The following is a 20,372-nucleotide window of genomic DNA, read 5'->3' on the forward strand; positions in this document are numbered from 1 at the left end:
TGTTCTCACTGATTTCACAAGATACTTCCAAGTTACTTCATTTTTCACAGTAAGGTAGTAATTTGCATGCATTCAATAAGAATATACCTCATTTTAGGCCAGGTTATGACTAGACACATCAATTGTACAACCAAGGGTGTATCATGAGGATTCTATTTGAAAATAAGTTTGTTTTGAAAAACTAATGATTATGCATATTATTGTAAATCCTTAGTGGGACCAGTGTCTATGAGGTCCTTTGAGGAAACTGGTATAGCATATCTTTTGTGTCTTGAAGCATTCAAAGGAAAGTCACTTTCTGGCACAACAGAAACAGCAGCTTTGGGTATATGCAAAGTGAAAAATTCACCCACATTAAAATTTCTGTAAGCAAAACCTGGTGAAGATAAATTTCTTGGTTTTGATTTCCTAGCTTTGAAATATACAAATACATGTGCATAATAGAAACTACTAAAAGTACAATATCTAATGTAATATCTAAGGTGAAATTTTGGCACGATCCTTGCACTAGGATAGGACTGCATTTTTAACATTATAAGAATGACTTTCCGACAATGTATCTAATTGTAATTAATGGTAGAGATTAGTGCCTTGACCATAATTTCTCTTAACCAGAACAGTCTCTCTGAACAGACTAGATTCCAGGAAGACATAAAGGTAAACATAGAGGACCTGACTCAGGAAAGAATATGATCTGATCAAGAAGAATATTTCGTAGAAAATTTGCCATATACAAATGATAAAATATGATGCAGTTTAAAAAGTAACAAATTCAACATTCCAATATAAATATGAGCAGATTTCAAAAATACAATGTCAAGTATAAAATGTAATACCAGTGGGAAGTGTAATATATAAGGGGGATGTGTGTGGGAGAGTGCCAAAAAGAGTAAGTACAGGATAACGGCAGCCCGGAACGAAAAATAAAATATAATACATTTTAAAGTGGTAGGAAGCATACACCAAAGTCTATGGTTTGTTATAAATGAGAATTATGATCCAAATGAATAAAAAAGGCAGAGATGAAGTTAAATGTTTATGTAGAGACCAGGTTTGGCTGGCCTGGATAAGCTGTAAGAAAAGTTTTAAGCAGACTAGAGACATCAACTGATTCATCCAAGTTGATGGCTTTGTTGCTCTATAGACTGGATGGAGAGGAACCAAAGAGGGCAGTGTAGGTCGCTTGCAGGAGTCCAGATGGAGGTGTGGGAGTAGGGAGGCATTGGGGGATGAAGTATTAGAGTGTACTGGGGTAGTGTAGGGAGAAATATGTGATTAGGTTCAGAATAAATTTTGGATTAAATCACCAAGCTTCTTGATGTGCTGCCGTGGAGATGGAGATGTGTGAGGATCTTAGGAAAATTAAGGGATTTAGTTTTGACTTTCAAGGCTTGACTTAATAAGTAGTTTGGGTAGTGGTGCTAAAAGAATCACAGTGTGATAAAGATAAGATGATGGACAAAGCAAAATTCCAAATTATTTGTTTGTTATTTCTCTGTGCTTTCTTAAAAAGTTATGCAACCCCTCAAGAGGTGTTGTCAGAGGAGATAGGGCAAGAAGGAGGTTAAGCCTTGATGTGAAGAGTGGAGAAGACAAAGTGGGACGGGAGATATATTATACAATTCATAATTTCAAAAGCTTAAATTAGATAAAAACTATGAATGCATATTTATACATGGTATTATATCACTGTGTTTACAGAGAGATTGCCTTTAATCTCCCTGGCTGTTGTTGGTCCTGCCACACAAGCAAACAAAAAATGTCAGAACCATTCTGCCAAGGTGGGAAATTGGGGCTGCAATTCAGAGGAGTGTGGTTTAATAGGTCCGAATTTACGTTGTAGAAGGGGTGAAAATTATTAAGTGTATCTATGTTAGAGAAAAAACTGTGTCTGGAATATGTAAAACAACCATCTAAAAATAGAATGCCACCCTCATTTAAGAAACTCAAAGATGGACCAATGAATAGGATATTGTTAAAATTGAGTATTCATTTCTGATTAAACACGGAAAGAACTCTTAATTTTCTATAAATGGAAAGATATTTTCTTGACTTGCTGAAAATTATCTACCAGAAATTGCTGTAAACAAAATACTTAATGATGAAAGGTTGGAAGAAATTCCATTAAAATCAAGAATAATTATGATACCCACCATCACTATAATTACTCAACACAGTAGTAGTATACCGGAATAAATCATCCTTCTCATTAACAAAACCCATCCAGGCAACAAAATAAGTAGAATTCATCACACAGACACTGTCTGAGAATATTCAGATTAAAGAAATACAGAAAGCTTTTTAAGTGGATGGAATGAAAGGGCTTTCTGGTTAATAATAGGACTGCGTGAAACATGTAAAGCACTTACTAGACATAGTTCTTATTTTTTCAAATGTATATTAACATATTTTAACCCTCTCCACAACTTTACAAAATTGGTCCAATTATTATCCCTGTTTTAGAGATTAGTAAACTGAGACATGGAGCTATTAATTAAATTGTCCAAGATCAGCTAACTAACAAAGATCCAAAACCAGGCAGTCTGACTTTAAAACCTGAAGATTTAACCACTAAGCTTCCTCTTGGCCTTGATGCATTTGTTTTAACACATTCCCATCAGTAGCAGCTCTTGGGTCTAGTACTTAATCATTCCACACTTATGATTTTCCTGACGACATTAAGTTTTATGATTTATCATAATGCCACATGAAAAATTCCCCCAAAGTATCGCTTGTGTACTAGTGTATATACTTAAAAGTGTGTTGGTCTAATGCTCAACCAATTAAGAAAATGTTGGAAAACGATCTCCTGTAGGCACAGATTTTAGGACTCTTGTCCTTGCACCCTTTATCACATAATGTCTCCTAATTATCCCACCCTATTACTTAACAATACTTCTTATTTTTTTAGGATTATATTTATTTATTCGTGAGAGACACAGAGATAGAGGCAGAGACACAGGCAGAGGAGAAGCACGCTCCCTGTGGGAAGCCTGATGTGGGACTTGATCTCATGACCTGAGCCAAAGGCAGATGCTCAACCACTGAGCCACCCAGGAGCCCCTACAGTACTTCTTATCATCACTAACTAAGGCAAGTGATCCTACTGAAGGAAATCTGTATATCCTTTACATGATAATTTATTTAAATTAATAAGTTATATATTATTAAATTAGAACTAGCATCAGGAAGAATGGTACTTAAGAACAACGATCACACCATTTATAATGAAAGAAACAATGACCTTCATCAGTGCGTACAAACTAGAAAAATGGTCCTTGTTAAATCTGAATGGAATGTTCATGTCCCAAACAAGATTGTTCACAATGAACTCGATAGTTAAGTTCAATTGCATTAAGTTTTAGGACTGAGTTTCTAATAATGGTATTTTTCTGGTATTTATCATAGTTTAAAAACCATGATACCTTTAGTACAAACTGTTAATGAATTTCTCAATTAGCTTGTTTTTGAATAAACAACAGCTATCGACTTTGCTGAGCAGAAGATATTTCCAAGAAAATAGTGAAAAAAGGAAAAATTTGTCTAAGATCACAAGTATTACTTTCATAATAACTGAGGTTAAGAATGTTTTATAGAGGTGCAAACCTAAATAAAATAAATATGTGAGGCGCACCTATTACTTGCATTAAAATTGTTTTCAGCTTTTTTGAGGTATAAGTGACAAGCGAAATTGTAATATGTTTAAAGTATACACGGTGATCCACAGTCAAGCTAATTAACACATCCATCACCTCACACATTTACCGTTTGGAGGGGGTAAGAAGGTTTACAATCTATTGTTTTAGAAAATTTCAATTATGGAATATAGTATTAACTATAGTGATTATACAGTATTAACTGTAGTCAGTCACCACACCATACATCCTCAGATTTTATTCATCTTATAGCTGAAAGTTTACCAACTTCTCCCCATTTCCTCCCCTTGCCAGCCCTTGGCAGCCTCCGTTTACTCTCTGTTTCTGTAAGTCTGACTTTTTTTTCCCTTACATTTCACATATAAGTGATAGCATGCAGTATCTGTCTTCCTCTGGGTTATTTCACTTCGCATAATACCGTCCAGGTTCATCCACCTGCAAATGGCAGGATATCTTTCTGTTCTAAGACTAATATTGCATTAGGAATTAATTTTCTTCAGGCTAACTCCTAAAGAATGTTTGCTTATTCTGTAAATTGTGTTGCCACACACCTTCTCTCAGCTCAGCATATATGAGCCATGTCAAACATCGTCTGTATAAACTGCCATTCATAAATCTCCCCGGCATACAGTCTTGTGATCTTCTACTCTTCTCTGTTCAGTAAATGGCTCCACCATCCACAGAGTCTTCCTATCTTTCTCTTTCCTTTACCTCTTAAAGCCAATCTGTCAGCAAGTCCTGAAATCTGAACTCTCAAACATATCGGGATTCAGTCTGCTGCTTTTCAACTACACACTTTCCACCTGAGATCAAGAGACTAGCAAGTGTCAAGGCTTTAGCCAGAATTTATGTCTTTATAGTCTGCTGGCATGGGAAAGCTTAATGCAAAAGGAGACAGAATCATGGTGACAAGACTTAGAAGAGATGTATATGCAGACATTCATGCAGACATGAGTGATGTTTGAGGGTACTCTGTTCTGAAACATCAGAAGGAATGGTGCAGCGATGGAAACATATGTGTACCCAAGGAGCACAAAACAGGTAGGAGGGCGATGGGAGGTTTATGGATGAAGGGCGTCATGTAAATGAAAGGTATCAGATTTGCAGATACATTGTCTTCTAGGATCATATGTATTGTGCCAACTGGATTCTCAATATGTCAGGGCCTATGCCTCAGGCTCAGATTCTTCTCTCTCTCATAATACTAAGCAGGCTCATAATTTCTTGGGCATCTATACCATTATCACAGTGGTATTATAATAATTTTCTGTGTTTTCTAGACTAAGGCATTCAACATAGATAGATTAAACATATAGACCACAGAATAAAGTAATCAACCCCAAATCAATTTTTTTCTGACTTTGAAGTCTCTTCCCTCTATACTGTACCAGAGATTGTCCCATGTCTTATTCATATTCATATTGACAGTGCTAGCATAATATCTAATGCTTATATGAACATGTTGAATTTAATTTATAAACTTGTATACCACTTGAATGTGAAGATTTCTTTTTACAAAAATACCTATTTTCTTATTTCTCATTGAAAAATGACTAATTTAATTGATTGATCAACATTTGGCAGCGAATGACTGAGCTAACGTTTCAGCCAAAGCTCAGCAGGGCATCTATAACACCCTCACAAATGCTCCACAGTTCATACATGATTCACTTTTACTTAGTCTGCTTTCCACAAAAATAATCCAAAATCATTTTTAAATCAAATTAAAAACCCTTGCATTTATAATACTTTGATGGCTGCTAAATTACAATGTCGGCATACAGATGTGAAAGTGAACTATATTTAGAGAAATGGCACTACTCTGAAATAAATGAATTCAGGTGAATAATTACTTTCTATCTATAAGCCTGGGAATTTCTAATATATCATCTGTCTGTTCTAACAATGCAGAAAGGAGAGTTAGTTCTTTGTGGATTGTTAATTATAACCCTTAATAACTGATTTCAAACTCACAGTAGAGTATACATTTCTTCATTATAAATTACACTCTGGAAACATGACATTTTAAGAAAATACAGTGTAAGATTTGTTTGTAAAAGACATTCTACATGGATTTAAATTTATAATTAATTTTTTTTTCTGAAATTCTGTCAGTAGTCCCATAGAGTCCGCAATCCCTGTATAGGCATCTAAGTCATTAATGGGAACTTCAGTGATGTTGACTTCAAAATCCTTTATATTCCCACTTAGTAAACACCTGTAGCAATTTCTGCACATAATTATTCATAAAGTTCCTTAAGGAGAGTGATACTTCCAGACATAAGGTATTACAGAGCACACTAAAAATTCCTTTGAATAGTCAGAGAAGCCTTGTGTAGTCCTACGAGAACGTCTGGGGAGGTGGGAGCTAGCATCAAACTTGGTAGGTGCCTGGTGACAAATCTTTGTCCTAGTGATGGAGAAACACTAACTTCTGCCTTCACACAATCTTTCAAGGTTATCTCTGACAGAGGATGGCACAGAGTATTGCTGAAGTACAGATTCCCTGGCTTCTACTTCCAAGTAACCCAGCTTAGGGCTGATCTAGCTTTGTACTACTCCCTGAGGACAGTGCTCACTTTAGAACTAAATCAAAGAAAGGCAAGATTTCATATTGCTTTTCTAGGACATTTCCCAGATAATGTTTATTGAGTGATTGCTGTTGTATCTGACACGATTCTAAGTATTTGAACTGCATCATTCAAATAATACCCTCAAGAGTTGAATGAGGAAAGCTCTATCATTCTTCTCATTAGTAGAAAGAAAAAAATCCTAAGACTGAAGGAGACTCTAACATACACTATGTGGAGGCTGTGATCACTACACCATACTGCCTGGCTAGAAGAGAGCTGATTTCTTCTTGACTGATTTAGATTCCTTATTCCCTGTTCTATTTCTCCTGAATTAAATTATACATGTGATTATAAAAGTTGTAATTTCAACACTCAGTGATTTTAATTTGTTTTATATATAAAATGTTCAGAACTTGTGAACTAAGCCATCTAGATTGGCAACGATAAAACCTTTGAACATATAGACTGTTCATCTTTACCATTGCAGCAATTATGTAGGTTGAAATGGAAGTACAAAAATGTATTAGACCTTCATTATGAGTTAGAAATATGATCTTTGTTGTACTGGTTTACCTAAAATGCAGCTCATAAGCTATTTAAATATAAAATGTGTTTTAGCTGATAAAATGTCAGTAAAACCAAAAATGAATGAACGCTATGTAAGAACCAGGTTAATTAGGAAATGATCCCATGAGTACCATCTGGCATATATTGGAATTAGTGATTTTAACACTTACACATTGATGCAAAGCCAAGGGGCCATGAAGAGAGAGTGTTTTATTCTGATAATTAAAGAATCAAAGTGTTCCAAGACACTAGGAAGTTTATGAGGTCAGGCTCTCTTTTATGTTTGAATCATCTCGAAAATACCATTTATGAGTAATGTGCAGCTCATTTTGAAGATTTTGAAGATTTTACAATTGTACAATACCTCATGGATCCTGAATTTTGACATTGGACAGGTATTTTTATTTTGTGCTAGAAACATTATTATTATTAACATTATTCCAAACCTTATTATTTTACTGAAGTTCTCATCTTAATTCTCATCATCTCATTCAGAGCAGGAAACCTTGCATTTCTACTATTGGAAAATATGAAAGATACAAGAATATTTATGATATATTATAGGCTATATTCATCTTATTGAATGACTCAAATATTTCCAATAAATGTGTACATATCTCATGCCACTTATGGTGTGGTCGTTATGGTAAAACTGTCTTAGAGCCTTTTGAAGAAAAGATATATAGCTTTTAAAAGCTACGGAAATAGCAATTTGTCATAATTATAATCTAGATTGTTATACCAATTATCCTAGACAGTGAAGGAAACCCTGCCATTGCACGTGGTTGCCGAGAAAACAATTCTTAACTAAAAAGAAAAAAAAGAAGTCACAACCTGAGGTCATTTCCAAGTTTGACCAGAGCTTTACTGTAGTCCCTAAGATATAAAGGTCTTGGATAGCCCTGGATATGAGTGATAAAGTATCCAAATGATCATAACTCTGATAATTAAGATTTTTCTGAAAACTTGAGCAAAAGAGTAAGTTACTTATTCTCATATGGATGACTTCTAGCAAGGGGAAAGAAGAAAGTAGAAAAAAAAAAAGATGAGTTTATCACCATGGGAGAAACACTTATGAATTTAATCTTACACCAAACACAAAATGTAGCTTGAAATGAATTAAAGATTTAAATGTAAGGCTGAAATCATAGATCTACTAGAAGAAAACAAGGAAAAAGCTTATTGACATTGGACTGGCAAGGGGTAACTGAAAAGCACAGGCAACAAAACAAAAATAGGTCAATGGGATGGCATCCAGCTAAAAGGCTTCTGCAAGCAAAGAAAATGAGCCCCAGAATGAAAGGTAATTCACAGAATGGGGAAAAAAAAATCTTTGCAAATCGTATATCTCATAAGGTTAGTATCTCTCTAATATTTCTATTCCCAAGAATCCTTCTGGGAGAATCAGGGAAGAAGAAAGTAATTTGCTTACCTACATGGTCAAAGAAGGGATAAGCAATTGGGACACTGGATGGAAGATGTCCATTCTATGAGTCTTTCTTCAAAAGACTGTGACTATTTTGCTCAACACTTTATTTCACATTTCCTTGCCCAGCTTTTGACACTTTGGAAATCCTGCATACATGTGCAATAAATGCACATCGATAATATGAGTAGAACTTTGTGGAGCGATCCAGAGGCAAACAGTATTAGCAAGAAAACTGGCAGAGAATGAGTAGTTATTTAGAGATTTGGGACCGCAAATACAAGAGATTAAACCAAAATAATTTGTATGCCACTATCACTTTCATTTTGCAATGTTACATAGATCTCAGTGGTTTTATAATAGTTAGTGCCATAAATATAGTAGCAAACGAACCCTCATCTCTTCGTGTGTAGAAAGATCTTAATCATTAGAACTGAATGCACTTAGTGCAGTGCCTTTGGACTCTGAAGTGCTTAGACCTCAGACTCTCTCAGGGCATGAAAACTGGAGAATATGTCAGTCTATGGTTTCTATATGGCAGAATGGTAGTCAAAATCTTCATTAAAATATAGTACAGATTTTTATGTGTATTTATATACATACAAACCTACATATGAGAATGTACAATATTTATGTCAAAACCTGAAGAAACTACCACTTCCTATCAGACTGGCCAGCAGCACCCTGTTTTAAGCAGGGATTAAATGAGAAGGGCCACCCAAGAGGAATAGATTTCGGCAATTCTTGTGAGGCAGATGGAGTCAACGTTGGTGCAATTTACACTACTTAGACATAAAAGGCAACCCGTTGCCCACTTCTCTAGAGGATAGTTCCATAAAGGTCACTTTGAGGGAATTAAACTCTTTAAACATACCACTTCCCACCTCTGCAAATAATATCAAATAAGCCCTCGGTTTAAGGTGCCTATTCCATTTTTAAGTGAATGTCACTAATATCTGTAAAGTGGGCTCTTCATACTGTCTCAAGTTTTGCTTTACTCAGATTGCCTCACATATTAATGGTAATAACAGTGTGACCAAAATAAATGGCTTCATCTTTTTTAATGAAGCAATGATGCTCCAACATCTGGTTTTACTTAATGTGTGCATGTGTTTCTGTGTGTCCTTATCAATAATGCAAATATTCCTCTTAAAACCAGGAATAACATGATGAAAGTCAAATGCCTTCTCTTTTCAAAATTGATAGGAAATTTCTGACAAAATGGTAATTGCCACAAGATGCTTCAAAAACAGGTTGTCGGGCAGCCCGGGTGGCTCAGCAGTTTAGCGCCACCTTCAGCCCTGGGTGTGATCCTGGAGACCCGGGATGGAGTCCCACGTCAGGCTCCCTGCATGGAGCCTGCTTCTCCCTCTGCCTGTGTCTCTGCCTCTCTCTCTCTGTCTCTGTGTCTCTCATGAATAAATAAAAAAAAAACTTAAAATAAAAAAAAACAGTGCTGTGGTTATCATTACAGACTTGGTAACAGTTAATCTTTTTGACATTATATAAATTAGGGTATAATGTGTTAAATTACTGTCCCAGCAGGAGATAGAGTTCTGAAAGAACAAACATTCAGAATCTTGAGCATCAGGCAATCAAAAAAGGCAAATTATTAGCGGTCGATTAGTCCATTACATGTTTATTTCTGTGGTAAGGTGACATATATAAAATACATATTTTGCATTCTAATTCAAGGATTTTAAAATATAAAGGCTAAATAAAATTGCAATGAATTGACTCACCCAGGGCTGCCTGTAATTACCTCTGACATCTTAATACATTTAACTAACTGCATCACAAAAATCCAACAAATATGAGAACCTTGGGATCACTATCTCCTTTGTATAAAAATATACATTTTTTTTGCATTTTTGCTGATATCAAAAGAGTGACTGTATTTTCTGAGTTGGTTTATTTTTTAATTTTTTAAAAGATTTTATTTATTTTTTCATGAGAGACACAGAGAGAGAGAGAGAGAGAGGCAGAGACACAGACGGAGGGAGAAGCAGGCTCTATGCAGGGAGCCCGACTTTGGGACTCTATCCCAGGTCTCCAGGATCAGGCCCTGGGCTGAAGGCGGCGCTAAACCACTGAGCCACTGGGCTGCCCTCTGAGTTGGTTTAAACATTTGTTAGGTTTATTGCATATGTAAAGAAGAAACAAGAGAGCTTAAGAAGTTATTTTTCCATAGAATAAATTAGTCATAGAGATGAAAAGTACAGCATAGGGAATATAGTCAATAATATTGCAATAGCCTCACCTGGCAACAGATGGTCACTACACTTAACTGTGGTGAACATTTTGTAATATATATAATTGTCAAATCACTATGTTGTACACCTGAAGCTAATATAATACATTGACCATATTTGTAAACAAAAAGGAAAAAATAAACACCTTTCTGTAATTGGAAAACATGTTTTCTCTGGAATTCTTGGAACCAAGCTTCTTAACTTGTTTTGCACTTTGATTTCTGACCAGATAAAATATTTTGTATGTGTGAAGGCCTGGCTCAGATTATATGAATCTAATTATAATTGGGTATGTTGTACTGTGCTGATGATTCAGAGGGTGCTTCAGTGAAATGGGCAATTTTCTCTAATTTTTGTACTAGAACTTTTGATCTCATTCCTCGTGTAAATACATGCTTCCTTTGTCCTTTATGGGCTTTGGAAACCTGTTCATTGAGTTGGCTTGGGAATTCAAAAGCAGACTTCTTGGCAATAGAACACTATCAAGGATTGGGATTCAAGACCGGTGGAGGGAGTAACATATGCCCAAAGGCAGACCCCGTCAGAATCCAAGAACCTAGCCATAGTTGTCTCTCCTGCCATATGAGCTACAGGTGTATGGTAAAATATCATTAGCCTATGGAATGTCATGCTATTATTTGGCTTGAATGTAGTCTTTTCTCTCAATAGTGGAGCCAGGATGAGAATATTGGCTCCGATTCTTAGGACACCATTCTTTTCCTTGGAGTATTGGCACCAGTTCATATTTTCAGTCAAGCACCCTGACAGAGAAAGATCCTCCTGGTGCTTTCTGAACCTGGAAGGCAAAATATTTCAAGTGAACTCAGTTGATATTTCTTGAAACAGCTGTTATGGAAAAATGACACTGAAACTGATAAAATATGCCAGCTTTTTTTTAATGTCAGAAAAATCCCTTTGAGACAAAGCAAGATCTGTTCTTCCATAGCTCATTGTAAAAACTGAGTGATATTGGAAAAGGACAATCTGACTGAGTAATAATATGCCTTTAACTTTGGGTTTGTAAATATTTCTACAGTTTAAGAGGATAAATTAAATGTCAGTAAAACAAAAGACTTTAAGTGATCAGATCGCTTTAAAAATAATTTTTAAAACTGCTTTAAATTATTTTCAGTGAAAAAGCCTATAGTTTACAAAGAATGATAATAGGTGAATTTCTAGCTTAATATATTGACTGCTTGCTTTTTAAACTTGGAGAGGTTTTTTTTTTTTTTTTTAATTAACTCTTTCATAGCAGTGTTTGCAAAGAAGTTAAATAGCAGGATTAGGGCTTGTGTCATATGTTTTTTTTTCAATATAATTATTTATTCTTTGAACATATAAACAGAATTAAAAAGGTCCCCAACACACAATAGAAAAAATGGTTCATTCCCATGAGAGCACATTACTGAACTCTGCAATGCTTAGCAGCTTTCCTTCTATGCTCTTCAGGTTCCTCTGCCTCTGGTACTGCTGTCTGCAAGGACTTGTCCGACTCCTCTTCCATAAAGGGTGGTCCTGGTGGAGAGCTCCCACAGCTGCCTTCAACACTTCTAGTAGGAGCCTTCAGATCTTCACGTTCTTTCTGTCCAAGGTCAAATTAATGGCCTACTTCACATCTCCTGACCTAATGTCCACATGTATCACCCTTGAATAAATACCACTATTCAATATTTCCATATGTATTGAGTTTTATTGAAGAAAAACAACAAACCAGACAGCTCAGTTCCTCTATACATGGAGAGGTGGCAATTTCAGTTTAGCCTTTTGTGCTTGGCCAGGCCCACCATGTTTTCCAGCCAACCTATCTTCCATTCTCCATTTGGGTAGATGTAAAACCTGTGTGTTCTTTTCAGATCTTCTCCACCTCTCTGCAGGGCACATCAACTGTGACCTCTCTTTCCTGTCAACAATTTTCTAAATGGAGAATCATTTTTCCCTACTTATTTCCTTTCCCTTCCTGACACAAAGGAATCCATCCTTCTCTTTTTCATGTTTATGATGATTCATCTTAGTTGATCATCTACTTATAGTCCATTCACTTTTAAACATACTTAAACCCAATATAAAATTAAATTGCAAGCAAAGGAGGGAGGGGAAACCAGAATGGGAAAAAACAGAAAGGAAGACAAACTATGAGAGGCTTTTAACTCTGGGTTGTTGAAGGGGAGGAGAGTGGGGGGATGGGGTAACTGGGTGATGGACACTAAGGAGTCCAGGTGTTATATGCAACTGATGAATTATTTACAACTACATCTGAAACTAATGATATGTTGGCTAATTGAATTCAAATAAAACAAAATAAACAAACAAACTAACTGAATGAAAACTCTCTTCCATTATCTATATTCTTCTGGCTCTTTATTTATCTTCAATGTTCAATTTTCTGCTGGACAGACTTTTCCATATATGCTTTTACCATTTTTCTCCTCCCATGTGCTCTGAAATATCCTGAGTATTGATCACATGTCCAAATAACAAGTAGAGCATAAAATCATAGCTATTCTAGAATTATGAGGCATGGATGGTCTCAGAGAAAACAGAAGAGAGATTGCTAACTGGCATAGCTGAGCAATCATTAATATATTTGCTGCACTAAATTTAGAAAAATGTCATTGGCTGTATAATGACTGGCAGTACAATCTCGCATGTAAATTATGATCTTTTTGAAAAATCTATACTACTGTTAGAATTATGTATTACTTTACTCAATAAATATAAATGCTTAATCAATGTTTGATGGGACATGAGAGAGTATGTATACATAAGTGCAAGTGTAAATACTAAGTCCCCAAGTACTGCCCCTGACAGACTTCTGAAAAACTCAAAAATATCACTGTAAGAGGATACCTTTCTTTTCTGGGGTCATTCACTCTTAGGATATCTAGTTCAAAGAATTTTTGCTGACATAATCATAAAAATGCATTGCCCTGCCTACTAATGGACTATTAATGGATGATGGGCACTGAGCGGGGCACTTGATGAGATGAGCACTGGGTATTATACTATACGCTGGCAAATCGAACTCCAATAAAAAATATACAAAATAAATACTAATGAAAAGTATGATGCTACTAAAAGGCATTTTATAATGAAAAGATGTTTATGATAGATGAGAAAAATGCATGTGACAAGCATTATGAATATGAATCCTGTGTGTGTGTGTCTGTGTGTGTGTGTATTTTTTGTTTAAATTTGGATGTTTGTGTATGATGAGGACTACAGTAAGAGGACAATAACTTTTTACTCTATAATTTTACTTTATAGTTTCATGGGTTTTATTACTTTATAAATAATAAAAGTAAGGACAATTTTTAAAAAAACAAAAAATAGGAATTAAAAGGAATTAAGGACTATTAATAGGAATTATACATTTTAAGGTTTTTTAATGCATTAATAATTTTCTTCTTTCAAAGTAGCCTTGAGCTTAAGAAGAATCAAGTATGACCACTAATCCACAGACAAAAGAACTGACACCTAAGAAAGTTAAATAACATTGTAGATGATATTAAAATCTATAATCTAGATTTAGATTTTCAGTTATAAATTGGAACTTGGATTTTGGGCTTTGAATATTTTGCTTTCTTTTTATATAATAAATCTCAGCAGCCTCCTGACAGGTGGTTTACTTTGTCCTCTCAGTATTGCTGACTTCAGAAGCTCCAGAAGAGAGGCTAAGAAAACAGAAGTACAAAGGCAGAGATACATGAGTGAGGTGGCAACAGCAGACAGCTGTCAGCCTGAAGCTGTAGAAGGCCAAGAAGGGTGAAGAGTTTTTAAAGAGAAGGAGAATTAGCAATCTCTCCCCTGAGGCAGCTTCTGAAGAGCCAGCCAAACCAGTCAGCCTTATCATGCGTGAAGTAATCAACAGTGTGAATGCCTCACATCTAGAATTACGTTTCTAGGCCACCCAGGCAGCTAGTAAAATTCTGTCCTGGGAAAGGAACCCTCTTCTAAAATGGACTGTTGAAGGAGGACTCATTCCTAGGCCTGGTGAAGTTCCTGAAGTCATCACTTCACCCTCACTTATATTTTGAACTCTGACCAGCATTGCTTCAGGGACTTCATAGCAGAAGTTAGCCGTTGTGGAAGAGGGCTGTCTGGTCCTTCATGGAGCTGCTGTCTTCCCTCCAGGGGACTCTGTATATTCACAGGCAACATGGGTTGTTGGTAACATGGCAGGAGATAGCTCAGAGTACAGAAATGTGGTTTCAAGCAATCCTGTCCTTCATTTGCTGACCCTGTGGTCAGCAACCACACCAATCATGTTTCTGTGGAAAATTTCATAGACTCTATATCAGTCCTGTGTAGCAGTAAGAACACAAACTCTTTCAAAAAAGCACTGAAGCAAATTTTTCCAATCCTCTTCCATCATCTGCACAACCACAACAGCAACATTCTCTTGGACACCTGCTGGCCCCTGTGCCACTTCACCAATGGCTTCAATGAGTGCTTGGTCAAGTATTTGGCACAGGGTCCTGCCTGGGCTGGCCAACTAATAAACAGCTCTTAGAACTTGATATCTTGACCCCCTTTGTCCACACTACAGGAAACATAGTCACTGGGATGGATCACCAGACGCAGGTGGCCATCGGTGCAGGCATGCTGAGAGTGCTGCTCCACTCTGGCTTGTGCCCCAAGTCATCCATCCAGAGCAGACAAGTCTGAGTCCTAAGCTATGCAGCTGTGGGGCCCTGGCTTGTGGCTCAGTTGATCCAACTGGTCTACTCTGGCATACTGGAACCACTAGACAATCTTCTCACCTTCCAAGACACCAAAATTGTTATCATCCTGAATATCTTGTGGCAGAGAAGCTTTCTGAGAAGGAAGACTTGTCTTCTGATAGAATTCAGCAGGATGGATAGACTTGATGTTTACAACTTCATGAAGATCATCATTTTGGCCAGACTGCTTTGAACCCTGTGGAGAACCACTTCTGGTCCTAGACCAGGGTCATGAGTTTTTGAAGCTCTTAACAATAACAAAATAACCAAAGTTCCACAGCTTCTAAACCAATGAGGAAACGATAAAGGGTCATTTCTTGAGGAGCAGCCCTCCTAGATTCAAAGGGTAAAGCTTTTAAAAATGAATATTAATATTTTCAACACTTTCACTGCCACTACAACACACATATATATCATCTAACCACACAGTTCCATAGGTACAGCCAAAGATGGCCCCCAAACCCAAAAATCTCTACCTCAAAGTGAGTGAGATAGTTTCAAATATAACTATTTCCATGACTTCGTTCTGTTGTGCCAAAGTGCGAACTGAGGTTTTCACACACACTGGAAAGTGTCCAATCTGGGGAATCCTGGAAGGGAAAGCCCACACTGGAGTTCCCAGGACATGAAAGAAACATTTCAAATGCATTACCTTTAGTTTATGGGAAGAATCACAAACAAGAGACAGAACCAAGATAGAGATTTATTTAAAAGCAGGAACAAGTAGGAGATATAAATAATCAAAGTCCAGTTCTATTACCTTTGTAAGATAAAAACCCGATTCAGAGATATAGATCAAGACAGGCGGTCCCTGGCATTTCCTCACAGGGTGAACTGAACCATTTGTCATAACACTTGTTTAACAAAATCAAGTTTTCAAATGAATTATGAAGTTATAGAAGTTACCATCCTGTTTCATTCATGACAGGTTTTACTCTCAAAAGTCTTAGAATGCCTTTGAGGTTCTGCCAAAAAGCCACTGAATATCATATAATAATTTAACGACATATCATTCTTCCGTGTCCATTAGGTCATTTAACTCATCTACAGATACTCCTTGTGTAATTTTTGGAGGAATTAAGTGTTATTTTATATCTAATTAGTGAAAGAAAACTTAAAGTGAGATTCTGGAGACTACTGAAAACATTGAGACAAAAAGGAAATCTGTTTTATTAAACAAATGCTTTTTAAAATATGTAAATATTTCTCAAAATGGTGGAAGCATCAATGAAACTGAGAATTTTTAAAAATACAGATGAGGGGTGCTTGGTGGCTCAGTCGTTTAAGCATCTGCCTTGGGCTCAGGTCATGATCCCAGGGTCCTGGACTCAAGCCCTTCATTGGGCTCTCTGCTCAGTGGAGAACCTGCTTCTCCCTCTTCCTCTGCTTGTGGCTCTGCCTACTTGTGCTCTCCCTCTTTCTGGCAAATAAAGGAATAAAATTGTTAAAAAATAATAAATAAAATATATTAAAATATAAATATCGTAAAGACAACTAATTTATTCTTCAGAATAAGCTTCTGATACTTTAATAACTCAATAATTGGAATGTGTTATGCTAAATATTTTAACTTTATCCTAGATAAGTTGTGTGTAAAGAGAAGATAAAAAGTGAATTATTGCTAATTTCAAACAAAAGAGCATCAGAGTAATTTAAGAATGACCTTTAATTGCATCATTTTGATGCATCTATTAAAAATGTATCCATGTTGGGCAGCCCGGGTGGCTCAATGGTTTAGCACCGCCTTAGGTCCAGGACCTGATCTTGGAGACCCAGGATCGAGTCCCACATCAGGCTCCCTGCATGGAGCCTGCTTCTCCCTCTGCCTGTGTCTCTGCCTCTTTCTCTCTCTCTCTCTCTCTCTCTGAGTGTCTCTCATGAATAAATAAATGAAATCTTTAAAAAAAAAATGTATCCATGTCTACATACTAGACTATTTTCAATTAATTACATATGAGGTAAAAATTAGATTGAAAATTAATGTCAATTTTAATAATAAAGCTAAGGTTACTTTCTCAGTGAGTTACTACAGAGGTTGGTTATGTTCAACCTTTGTTATGCTAATTTGCTTCTTGTGAATACTGTTATTTCCAGTGATGGATTTGAAGTTTTGGTGAGATGGTTGCTAATTTTTTCTAAGCTCTTGTAACTTAGATGTAATTTTAATCCATGAGTATGTATATATGCAAAATTTGTTCACAGATCTCTCTTTCTTGATATACTTATCAATTTGCTAGAGAACATGTAGGTGGGGACAGAGCACAGCCTGCCCTAGGCCTGATCATGTGGTAAATAACAGAACACAGATATGTGCAACTGTAAGCGTATTAGGGGAGATGCGCTTGCTCTCTCCCCTGGTACTTTAAAGTTCCAGCACATGCTCGGCTACAGACTCATCTAAATAAGTGGGAGCCTCTCTTTGCAGTGTTTCTTTAGCCACTGAAATGAAAGCAGTTTCCGTTAAGAAAACTGGAAAGGCATCAGAACTATCTGCACTCGCTAATAGTTTATTTGAAATGTTGATATTTTGTTCATTATAGAGATTTACCTCAATTTAGATTTTTAAAAAATAAATTAAAATATCATTTACTTGGGAGCGCTTGGATGGCTCAATCTGTTAAGCATCGGACTCTTGAATTCAGCTCAGGTCTTGATCTCAGAGTTGTGAGATTGAGCCCACGGGACTCAGTGTGGAAACTGCTTTAAGATTCTTTCTGGGTGTCTGGGTGGGTCAAATGATTGGGGTCTGCCTTTGGCTCAGGCCATGGTCCCTGGGTCCTGGGATCGAGTCCCACATAGGTAGGTCTCCCTGTGGAGAGCCTGCTTCTCCCCCTCTCTCTGTCTGACCCTCAGCTCTTGTGCTCTCTCTCTTTTTCTCAAATAAATACATGAAAGTTAAAACAGATTCTCTCTCTCCTTCTTCTGGTCCTCACCCCCTAAAAAAAAAAAAAAATCAGCTCCCTTGATTACTGAGTTTTTTGGTAGCCCTTAAAATTTTGTTCCCAACGTGACTGCCTTACTTGTCTCACCCTATTCCCAGCCCTGTAGTAAATAACCATTTCCAGTACAGAAACGATTTATTCCCATTTAAAAGAGAAAACAAACTGCCAGAAGAGTGCTTGATTTAGGCTGCAGGTGGTGGAAATCAGTATTTGAAGAAACCTATGTTTAAATGGGAATGAGCAGAGTAATTGGCACTTAATTAACATCAGTGATAAAATGAGGTATCAAGTCTATCTTTGAGTGTGTAGAACTGGATATTTATGAACTCCACTGCTGTTTGTTTGTTTGTTTCTAATCCAAACACCCTTGAATAATGCTTTATAATATATTCAATTTCCGCTGACATATTGTATTGGTTTGTTGGTCAGACTCTAGTATGGTATTTGTCTAAATCTGTGATATTGCTTGGATACAAATTACTAGCTATCTTCAACTATTATCTTATTTATCTAAAATGATTTTCAGGGGCAGCCCAGGTGGCTCAGGGGTTTACCGCCACCTTCAGCCCAGGGCCTGGTGCTGGAGACCCAGGATCCAGTCCCATGTCAGGCTCCCTGCAAGGAGCCTGCTTCTCCCTCTGCCTTTGTCTCTGCCTCTCTCTCTCTCTCTCTCTCTCTCTCTCTGTGTGTCTCTCATGAATAAATAAATAAAATCTTAAAAAAATAATTTTCATCTTGCATATTATATTACTTATAATTCTAACTACTACACCTCAGATGTTATGGGTGATATATGCTCATTAAGATTGAGTGTAATGGAGGATTTTTTCCTGTTGATATTATTGCTTCTGCCAAGCTTCCATAATTCAACTTTTTTTAAAAGTTTTCTCACCTAGAACACCCACCAGCATCTCTGTATCATGAATATTTCTCTTTAGTTAATATTAGATCCCTTATGAATACCTAAAGCTTTTCTTCAAGTGACCTCACTTAGTTTCTCAATAGATAAGTCAAATAAAACTACTTTTAATTAAAAATGCATAATTCTGATATAAAAGCAGTACGTGTTTGATTTAAGGGGAAAGAATTGCAGATCAAGAAACAGAATGATAGAAAACTCCACACTTATAATTTCTACCCAAAGATAACAATGTTTATTATTTTAGTATATCTCACTTTACAAAAAAAATATATAGTAATTTACATAATGCTGGCAAACTGATTCTTTTGCTCACATCTCATAAAGTTATGTTATAATAAAAATCACAATTAATAATGCTTCCCTTAACATTGTATTGTAATTTTTGGCATCTTCCACCTATTAATAAGTATTAAAGTTTCCTCTACATCTTTTCATGGCTTGATAGCTCCTTCTTTTTAGAACTGAATGCTATTTCATTGTCTGGACATAACACTATTCATTCACTGACTGTAGGACACTTTGGTTGCTTCCAAGTTTGAGCAACTATAAATAAAGCTGCTATAAACATCTGTGTACAGGTTTTTGTGTGGAAATAAGTTTTCAACTCCTTTGGATAAATACCAAGGAGTGACTGTCAGATTGTATGATGAGTATATTTAGTTTTGTAAGAAACCACCAAACTCTCTTTCAAAGTGGCTGTACCATCTTGCATTCATATTAGCAATAAATGAGAATTCCTATTACTCTATTTCCACATGCATTTGACGTTGGTTTTTGGCCATTCTAATAGGTGTATAGTGGTATCATTTTTATTTAACATTTTTTGAAATTTTCTTATATTTTGCTCTTCTTTTACTTACCACTTTGAGATTAACCTATATACTATTATATTAAATTTTATTAACCAATAAAATATTTTCTCAATTTACTAAAGCCTCATGTTAGGTTTATTTTAGGGATTTCTATATCTCTTTCTAGTATGAATAAAATTTTTGTTTTAATTATTTTCCTATTGAGCTTTAAAGAACTTGGAGGACATTTTTGGTTATTTATTGATTTATTTATTAACTGACTACTAAACCCTCTCTAGTTCTAACAGTTTTACATCACTTTCATTATCGTCTGGTAAACAGTTTTATCATCTGATAAAAATAATGCTGTATCTTCTATATTTCAACATTATTCTGGTTTATTGCACTGTCTACATTTACAGAATGATATTGACTCATGGTGGAAATAATGCTACTATCATATTTCTGTTAAGTATTATAAAGTAGTTTTCCTGAAAGCAGTATATAATTGCTCCATTATTT

The 20,372-nt window shown here is 36.0% G+C and overlaps 1 pseudogene; it reads left to right on the forward strand.

Annotated features, from left to right (window-relative positions):
- Window positions 1-14,760, forward strand: part of LOC140599124 (importin subunit alpha-1-like) — a 54,085-nt pseudogene extending 39,325 nt beyond the window's left edge.
- The last annotated feature ends 5,612 nt before the right edge of the window (window positions 14,761-20,372 follow it).

This window comes from Vulpes vulpes, chromosome 5 (assembly GCF_048418805.1).
Source record: "Vulpes vulpes isolate BD-2025 chromosome 5, VulVul3, whole genome shotgun sequence".
NCBI lineage: Eukaryota > Metazoa > Chordata > Mammalia > Carnivora > Canidae > Vulpes > Vulpes vulpes.